Source organism: Mustela nivalis, assembly GCF_964662115.1.
Source record: "Mustela nivalis genome assembly, contig: HAP1_SCAFFOLD_524, whole genome shotgun sequence".
Classification (NCBI taxonomy): domain Eukaryota; kingdom Metazoa; phylum Chordata; class Mammalia; order Carnivora; family Mustelidae; genus Mustela; species Mustela nivalis.
This window is the reverse complement of record NW_028136134.1, coordinates 13,205-21,601: the sequence shown is the minus strand read 5'-3', so window position 1 is coordinate 21,601 and position 8,397 is coordinate 13,205.

Sequence of the window (8,397 nt, the reverse complement as noted above, 5' to 3'; positions counted from 1 at the left end):
AAATACCTCATGGTTGTTCCACAATTACCATAGAGAAAAAAACAAAACAAAACAAACAAACAAAAAAGCTTTTTATTAACAAAGTGTTCAGAAGGGGGCGCCACTGTAAACAATGAGAGTTTTCGCTGCCGGGACAATTTTGTTGCAGAAACAGCTGAAAGCAATCGGGTCAGACAGAGCCAAGGGCTGGAGGGATTTTTAAAAGGACAAAAACCGAACCAAATCTAACCAAAACAAAAATCAAAACCAATGGCCAAGATTTCAAGTTTGCTACTAAAGGTATGACATTCTCCTCAGACATGCGAGTGACTTGATCACTTTCTTTATATATTTATATTTGAAGAAGAAGGAACTATTTGATGCAGCAAATCCACGTTGGTTATAAACTACCAGATATGGGGGCTCCTGGGTGGCTCAGTGGTTTCGGCCTCTGCCTTCGGATCAGGTCATGATTTCAGGGTCCTGGGATGGAGCCCCACATCGGGCTCTCTGCTCAGCGGGGAGCCTGCTTTCCCCCTCTCTCTCTGCCTCCCTCTCTACCTACTTGTGATCTGTCTGTCAAATGGGTAAATAAGATCTTTAAAAAAAGAATTACTAGATGTGAAATACATCGAGGGTATGGGAAGGAAAATGATTTCCCCTGATCTGACTAGGAAGTGGTTGAAGCCTGAATTAAAGTGCTATAAAAAGAGTAAAGACCTGGGAGATATATGGGGTAAAAATCCCTAGAAAAACAGCAATAATAACTGGCTGCTCTTTATTGACCAGATCCTGCGGTAGGCAAAGAAGAGCTGGTTTTAGCCAGAGGATGATCTCCGTATGTCTTCATGATCTGGCATTTCCTGCAAGCCAGGCATGGGGCTCTGCACTAGAGCTGCAAATGCTGGGGGCCCTCATTGTCCCTTTTCTCTTCTCAGGGGGACAACGGGCATGTCCATGATGCAGTGTGACAGGCTTTACCACAGGGAGATAAAAGACTGCCAAGGGTAGGTGGGAGCTGGGAAAAGACACTTAGAAACAGATTTTCAGGGGAGGTGATAGACAAGGGCAAAGCGAAGAATGAGGATGAGTGTGTCAAGTTTCAAAGTGCCAGGAGGCAGCACAGTGCATTCGGGAAACTACAGCAAGTTCATGACAACCGACAGCTGATCTGGCAGCATCACCTGGGGATGGAGGCTGAGCCCCGGGGTTAACACTGGGGGTGAGATGGTTTGTATACTATGGCCAGGAGGTGAGGTACTACACTGTGGGGGCACAGGGAGCTACTGGAGGATTTCAAATATCAGAATCGTAACCATAATAGAGTATTTAATTGCATCCTAGCTTTCATCAAGTGTAAGATGCACTATAGTTTATGTTCGACTAAGAAAGAGAAATGCTGTCAGTTAAAGTAGGATATGTCATCAAGTGCAAGGTGAGTGCCACCTTAAGAGATATTAAAATGGGGGGGGGACAAATCTTAGAACAAGTAAATTGTGGTAGTAGAATAATTAAGAAAGATCCAACACTTGGATCAACTAACGAAGTGATTATTGCTTACCATGTGCCCCAAACTATATTAAGTCCTAGAACAAGAGACGTGCTCATCTTGATGCCCCGCAGCTGTTAGACCCAAGGTACAGAGGGCAGTAGCCAACGACCAGCAGGCCCCAAGTGTCATGTGCAGACTCTAAGAGCAACTGCCTTTGAAAGAGGAAACAGTTGAGAGTGGGCTTTCTGATGTAGAGAATTACTAGCTGGGAAAGTAGGACAATTGACACAGAATCGGAATTGATGCCCCTACATGACAGAGTTGGTGAAACTTCCCTTCTCAGAGATCTTGAGCCTCCTCTGAAATGAATTTTTCATTTTGGACAGAACATTCAGGATAAATATGATCTGTTTGAGTTCCTGGTTCTCTCATTAGGACTGTTTCTTAGGCTTCACTGGCACAAGAAAAGGGTTTTGATAATCCAGGTAAATCCTGACAAAAGCAAAGCACGGGATCTATGAAAATCTAACCACTCAGAGGAGAACAACAGATAAAGGGCCAGGCCGACCTGACCCTGCAGGACAGGTAAGGCTGGTCTGGCAACAGGGGTAGAGGGGAAGTGCCCATCTCCTGCTAGAAGAGCTAGAGAAGACCCCTTCCGGAGAGACCACCAGGAGAGGAGAGCAGTAGGTGCTGATGATGAAGAATATTTTAATCAGCAGAGAAGGTCAAAATGACAAAGTTCCACGATCAGAGTAAACATATGGGATAAAAAATAAAAAATAAAGAAAAAACATTTTTTTGAAAGGACTTTTTTTTAAAGGAATTTAAACAAAAGTCCTTTTAAAGAGACAGTTGGCTGTTTAAACCAATAGTACAACTCACTGAGAGAATCGCCACATTATTTCTTGGGGTAGAAAGGACCTGGAATGTAGAAAGACCTATTCTGCAGAGGAAAAAATAGAATCACTAACAGGCCTCATGCCTTGCACAGCCAGTGGCTAGAATCCCTGCCTCATGAGACCCTGTGCCAGAAGGCCGCTAGAACCATCTCAACTATGTTAGTCTTTCTTGGAAGCCAACAAGTGTTTGCCCAGTTAAGAGCACGGTAACAATCAGTCACGTTATGTTATAATGATTGTCGATATCTTTAAAAGCCTTGTCAAGTTCCTTTTTGAGTAACCCTCACCCCACCCTTAGAGAAATTTATCTGTGGTTCACCTCTTTGAAATACCTCATGGTTGTTCCACAATTACCATAGAGAAAAAAACAAAACAAAACAAACAAACAAAAAAGCTTTTTATTAACAAAGTGTTCAGAAGGGGGCGCCACTGTAAACAATGAGAGTTTTCGCTGCCGGGACAATTTTGTTGCAGAAACAGCTGAAAGCAATCGGGTCAGACAGAGCCAAGGGCTGGAGGGATTTTTAAAAGGACAAAAACCGAACCAAATCTAACCAAAACAAAAATCAAAACCAATGGCCAAGATTTCAAGTTTGCTACTAAAGGTATGACATTCTCCTCAGACATGCGAGTGACTTGATCACTTTCTTTATATATTTATATTTGAAGAAGAAGGAACTATTTGATGCAGCAAATCCACGTTGGTTATAAACTACCAGATATGGGGGCTCCTGGGTGGCTCAGTGGTTTCGGCCTCTGCCTTCGGAACAGGTCATGATTTCAGGGTCCTGGGATGGAGCCCCACATCGGGCTCTCTGCTCAGCGGGGAGCCTGCTTTCCCCCTCTCTCTCTGCCTCCCTCTCTACCTACTTGTGATCTGTCTGTCAAATGGGTAAATAAGATCTTTAAAAAAAGAATTACTAGATGTGAAATACATCGAGGGTATGGGAAGGAAAATGATTTCACCTGATCTGACTAGGAAGTGGTTGAAGCCTGAATTAAAGTGCTATAAAAAGAGTAAAGACCTGGGAGATATATGGGGTAAAAATCCCTAGAAAAACAGCAATAATAACTGGCTGCTCTTTATTGACCAGATCCTGCGGTAGGCAAAGAAGAGCTGGTTTTAGCCAGAGGATGATCTCCGTATGTCTTCATGATCTGGCATTTCCTGCAAGCCAGGCATGGGGCTCTGCACTAGAGCTGCAAATGCTGGGGGCCCTCATTGTCCCTTTTCTCTTCTCAGGGGGACAACGGGCATGTCCATGATGCAGTGTGACAGGCTTTACCACAGGGAGATAAAAGACTGCCAAGGGTAGGTGGGAGCTGGGAAAAGCCACTTAGAAACAGATTTTCAGGGGAGGTGATAGACAAGGGCAAAGCGAAGAATGAGGATGAGTGTGTCAAGTTTCAAAGTGCCAGGAGGCAGCACAGTGCATTCGGGAAACTACAGCAAGTTCATGACAACCGACAGCTGATCTGGCAGCATCACCTGGGGATGGAGGCTGAGCCCCGGGGTTAACACTGGGGGTGAGATGGTTTGTATACTATGGCCAGGAGGTGAGGTACTACACTGTGGGGGCACAGGGAGCTACTGGAGGATTTCAAATATCAGAATCGTAACCATAATAGAGTATTTAATTGCATCCTAGCTTTCATCAAGTGTAAGATGCACTATAGTTTATGTTCGACTAAGAAAGAGAAATGCTGTCAGTTAAAGTAGGATATGTCATCAAGTGCAAGGTGAGTGCCACCTTAAGAGATATTAAAATGGGGGGGGGGACAAATCTTAGAACAAGTAAATTGTGGTAGTAGAATAATTAAGAAAGATCCAACACTTGGATCAACTAACGAAGTGATTATTGCTTACCATGTGCCCCAAACTATATTAAGTCCTAGAACAAGAGACGTGCTCATCTTGATGCCCCGCAGCTGTTAGACCCAAGGTACAGAGGGCAGTAGCCAACGACCAGCAGGCCCCAAGTGTCATGTGCAGACTCTAAGAGCAACTGCCTTTGAAAGAGGAAACAGTTGAGAGTGGGCTTTCTGATGTAGAGAATTACTAGCTGGGAAAGTAGGACAATTGACACAGAATCGGAATTGATGCCCCTACATGACAGAGTTGGTGAAACTTCCCTTCTCAGAGATCTTGAGCCTCCTCTGAAATGAATTTTTCATTTTGGACAGAACATTCAGGATAAATATGATCTGTTTGAGTTCCTGGTTCTCTCATTAGGACTGTTTCTTAGGCTTCACTGGCACAAGAAAAGGGTTTTGATAATCCAGGTAAATCCTGACAAAAGCAAAGCACGGGATCTATGAAAATCTAACCACTCAGAGGAGAACAACAGATAAAGGGCCAGGCCGACCTGACCCTGCAGGACAGGTAAGGCTGGTCTGGCAACAGGGGTAGAGGGGAAGTGCCCATCTCCTGCTAGAAGAGCTAGAGAAGACCCCTTCCGGAGAGACCACCAGGAGAGGAGAGCAGTAGGTGCTGATGATGAAGAATATTTTAATCAGCAGAGAAGGTCAAAATGACAAAGTTCCACGATCAGAGTAAACATATGGGATAAAAAATAAAAAATAAAGAAAAAACATTTTTTTGAAAGGACTTTTTTTTAAAGGAATTTAAACAAAAGTCCTTTTAAAGAGACAGTTGGCTGTTTAAACCAATAGTACAACTCACTGAGAGAATCGCCACATTATTTCTTGGGGTAGAAAGGACCTGGAATGTAGAAAGACCTATTCTGCAGAGGAAAAAATAGAATCACTAACAGGCCTCATGCCTTGCACAGCCAGTGGCTAGAATCCCTGCCTCATGAGACCCTGTGCCAGAAGGCCGCTAGAACCATCTCAACTATGTTAGTCTTTCTTGGAAGCCAACAAGTGTTTGCCCAGTTAAGAGCACGGTAACAATCAGTCACGTTATGTTATAATGATTGTCGATATCTTTAAAAGCCTTGTCAAGTTCCTTTTTGAGTAACCCTCACCCCACCCTTAGAGAAATTTATCTGTGGTTCACCTCTTTGAAATACCTCATGGTTGTTCCACAATTACCATAGAGAAAAAAACAAAACAAAACAAACAAACAAAAAAGCTTTTTATTAACAAAGTGTTCAGAAGGGGGCGCCACTGTAAACAATGAGAGTTTTCGCTGCCGGGACAATTTTGTTGCAGAAACAGCTGAAAGCAATCGGGTCAGACAGAGCCAAGGGCTGGAGGGATTTTTAAAAGGACAAAAACCGAACCAAATCTAACCAAAACAAAAATCAAAACCAATGGCCAAGATTTCAAGTTTGCTACTAAAGGTATGACATTCTCCTCAGACATGCGAGTGACTTGATCACTTTCTTTATATATTTATATTTGAAGAAGAAGGAACTATTTGATGCAGCAAATCCACGTTGGTTATAAACTACCAGATATGGGGGCTCCTGGGTGGCTCAGTGGTTTCGGCCTCTGCCTTCGGATCAGGTCATGATTTCAGGGTCCTGGGATGGAGCCCCACATCGGGCTCTCTGCTCAGCGGGGAGCCTGCTTTCCCCCTCTCTCTCTGCCTCCCTCTCTACCTACTTGTGATCTGTCTGTCAAATGGGTAAATAAGATCTTTAAAAAAAGAATTACTAGATGTGAAATACATCGAGGGTATGGGAAGGAAAATGATTTCCCCTGATCTGACTAGGAAGTGGTTGAAGCCTGAATTAAAGTGCTATAAAAAGAGTAAAGACCTGGGAGATATATGGGGTAAAAATCCCTAGAAAAACAGCAATAATAACTGGCTGCTCTTTATTGACCACATCCTGCGGTAGGCAAAGAAGAGCTGGTTTTAGCCAGAGGATGATCTCCGTATGTCTTCATGATCTGGCATTTCCTGCAAGCCAGGCATGGGGCTCTGCACTAGAGCTGCAAATGCTGGGGGCCCTCATTGTCCCTTTTCTCTTCTCAGGGGGACAACGGGCATGTCCATGATGCAGTGTGACAGGCTTTACCACAGGGAGATAATAGACTTCCAAGGGTAGGTGGGAGCTGGGAAAAGCCACTTAGAAACAGATTTTCAGGGGAGGTGATAGACAAGGGCAAAGCGAAGAATGAGGATGAGTGTGTCAAGTTTCAAAGTGCCAGGAGGCAGCACAGTGCATTCGGGAAACTACAGCAAGTTCATGACAACCGACAGCTGATCTGGCAGCATCACCTGGGGATGGAGGCTGAGCCCCGGGGTTAACACTGGGGGTGAGATGGTTTGTATACTATGGCCAGGAGGTGAGGTACTACACTGTGGGGGCACAGGGAGCTACTGGAGGATTTCAAATATCAGAATCGTAACCATAATAGAGTATTTAATTGCATCCTAGCTTTCATCAAGTGTAAGATGCACTATAGTTTATGTTCGACTAAGAAAGAGAAATGCTGTCAGTTAAAGTAGGATATGTCATCAAGTGCAAGGTGAGTGCCACCTTAAGAGATATTAAAATGGGGGGGGGACAAATCTTAGAACAAGTAAATTGTGGTAGTAGAATAATTAAGAAAGATCCAACACTTGGATCAACTAACGAAGTGATTATTGCTTACCATGTGCCCCAAACTATATTAAGTCCTAGAACAAGAGACGTGCTCATCTTGATGCCCCGCAGCTGTTAGACCCAAGGTACAGAGGGCAGTAGCCAACGACCAGCAGGCCCCAAGTGTCATGTGCAGACTCTAAGAGCAACTGCCTTTGAAAGAGGAAACAGTTGAGAGTGGGCTTTCTGATGTAGAGAATTACTAGCTGGGAAAGTAGGACAATTGACACAGAATCGGAATTGATGCCCCTACATGACAGAGTTGGTGAAACTTCCCTTCTCAGAGATCTTGAGCCTCCTCTGAAATGAATTTTTCATTTTGGACAGAACATTCAGGATAAATATGATCTGTTTGAGTTCCTGGTTCTCTCATTAGGACTGTTTCTTAGGCTTCACTGGCACAAGAAAAGGGTTTTGATAATCCAGGTAAATCCTGACAAAAGCAAAGCACGGGATCTATGAAAATCTAACCACTCAGAGGAGAACAACAGATAAAGGGCCAGGCCGACCTGACCCTGCAGGACAGGTAAGGCTGGTCTGGCAACAGGGGTAGAGGGGAAGTGCCCATCTCCTGCTAGAAGAGCTAGAGAAGACCCCTTCCGGAGAGACCACCAGGAGAGGAGAGCAGTAGGTGCTGATGATGAAGAATATTTTAATCAGCAGAGAAGGTCAAAATGACAAAGTTCCACGATCAGAGTAAACATATGGGATAAAAAATAAAAAATAAAGAAAAAAGATTTTTTTGAAAGGACTTTTTTTTAAAGGAATTTAAACAAAAGTCCTTTTAAAGAGACAGTTGGCTGTTTAAACCAATAGTACAACTCACTGAGAGAATCGTCACATTATTTCTTGGGGTAGAAAGGACCTGGAATGTAGAAAGACCTATTCTGCAGAGGAAAAAATAGAATCACTAACAGGCCTCATGCCTTGCACAGCCAGTGGCTAGAATCCCTGCCTCATGAGACCCTGTGCCAGAAGGCCGCTAGAACCATCTCAACTATGTTAGTCTTTCTTGGAAGCCAACAAGTGTTTGCCCAGTTAAGAGCACGGTAACAATCAGTCACGTTATGTTATAATGATTGTCGATATCTTTAAAAGCCTTGTCAAGTTCCTTTTTGAGTAACCCTCACCCCACCCTTAGAGAAATTTATCTGTGGTTCACCTCTTTGAAATACCTCATGGTTGTTCCACAATTACCATAGAGAAAAAAACAAAACAAAACAAACAAACAAAAAAGCTTTTTATTAACAAAGTGTTCAGAAGGGGGCGCCACTGTAAACAATGAGAGTTTTCGCTGCCGGGACAATTTTGTTGCAGAAACAGCTGAAAGCAATCGGGTCAGACAGAGCCAAGGGCTGGAGGGATTTTTAAAAGGACAAAAACCGAACCAAATCTAACCAAAACAAAAATCAAAACCAATGGCCAAGATTTCAAGTTTGCTACTAAAGGTATGACATTCTCCTCAGAC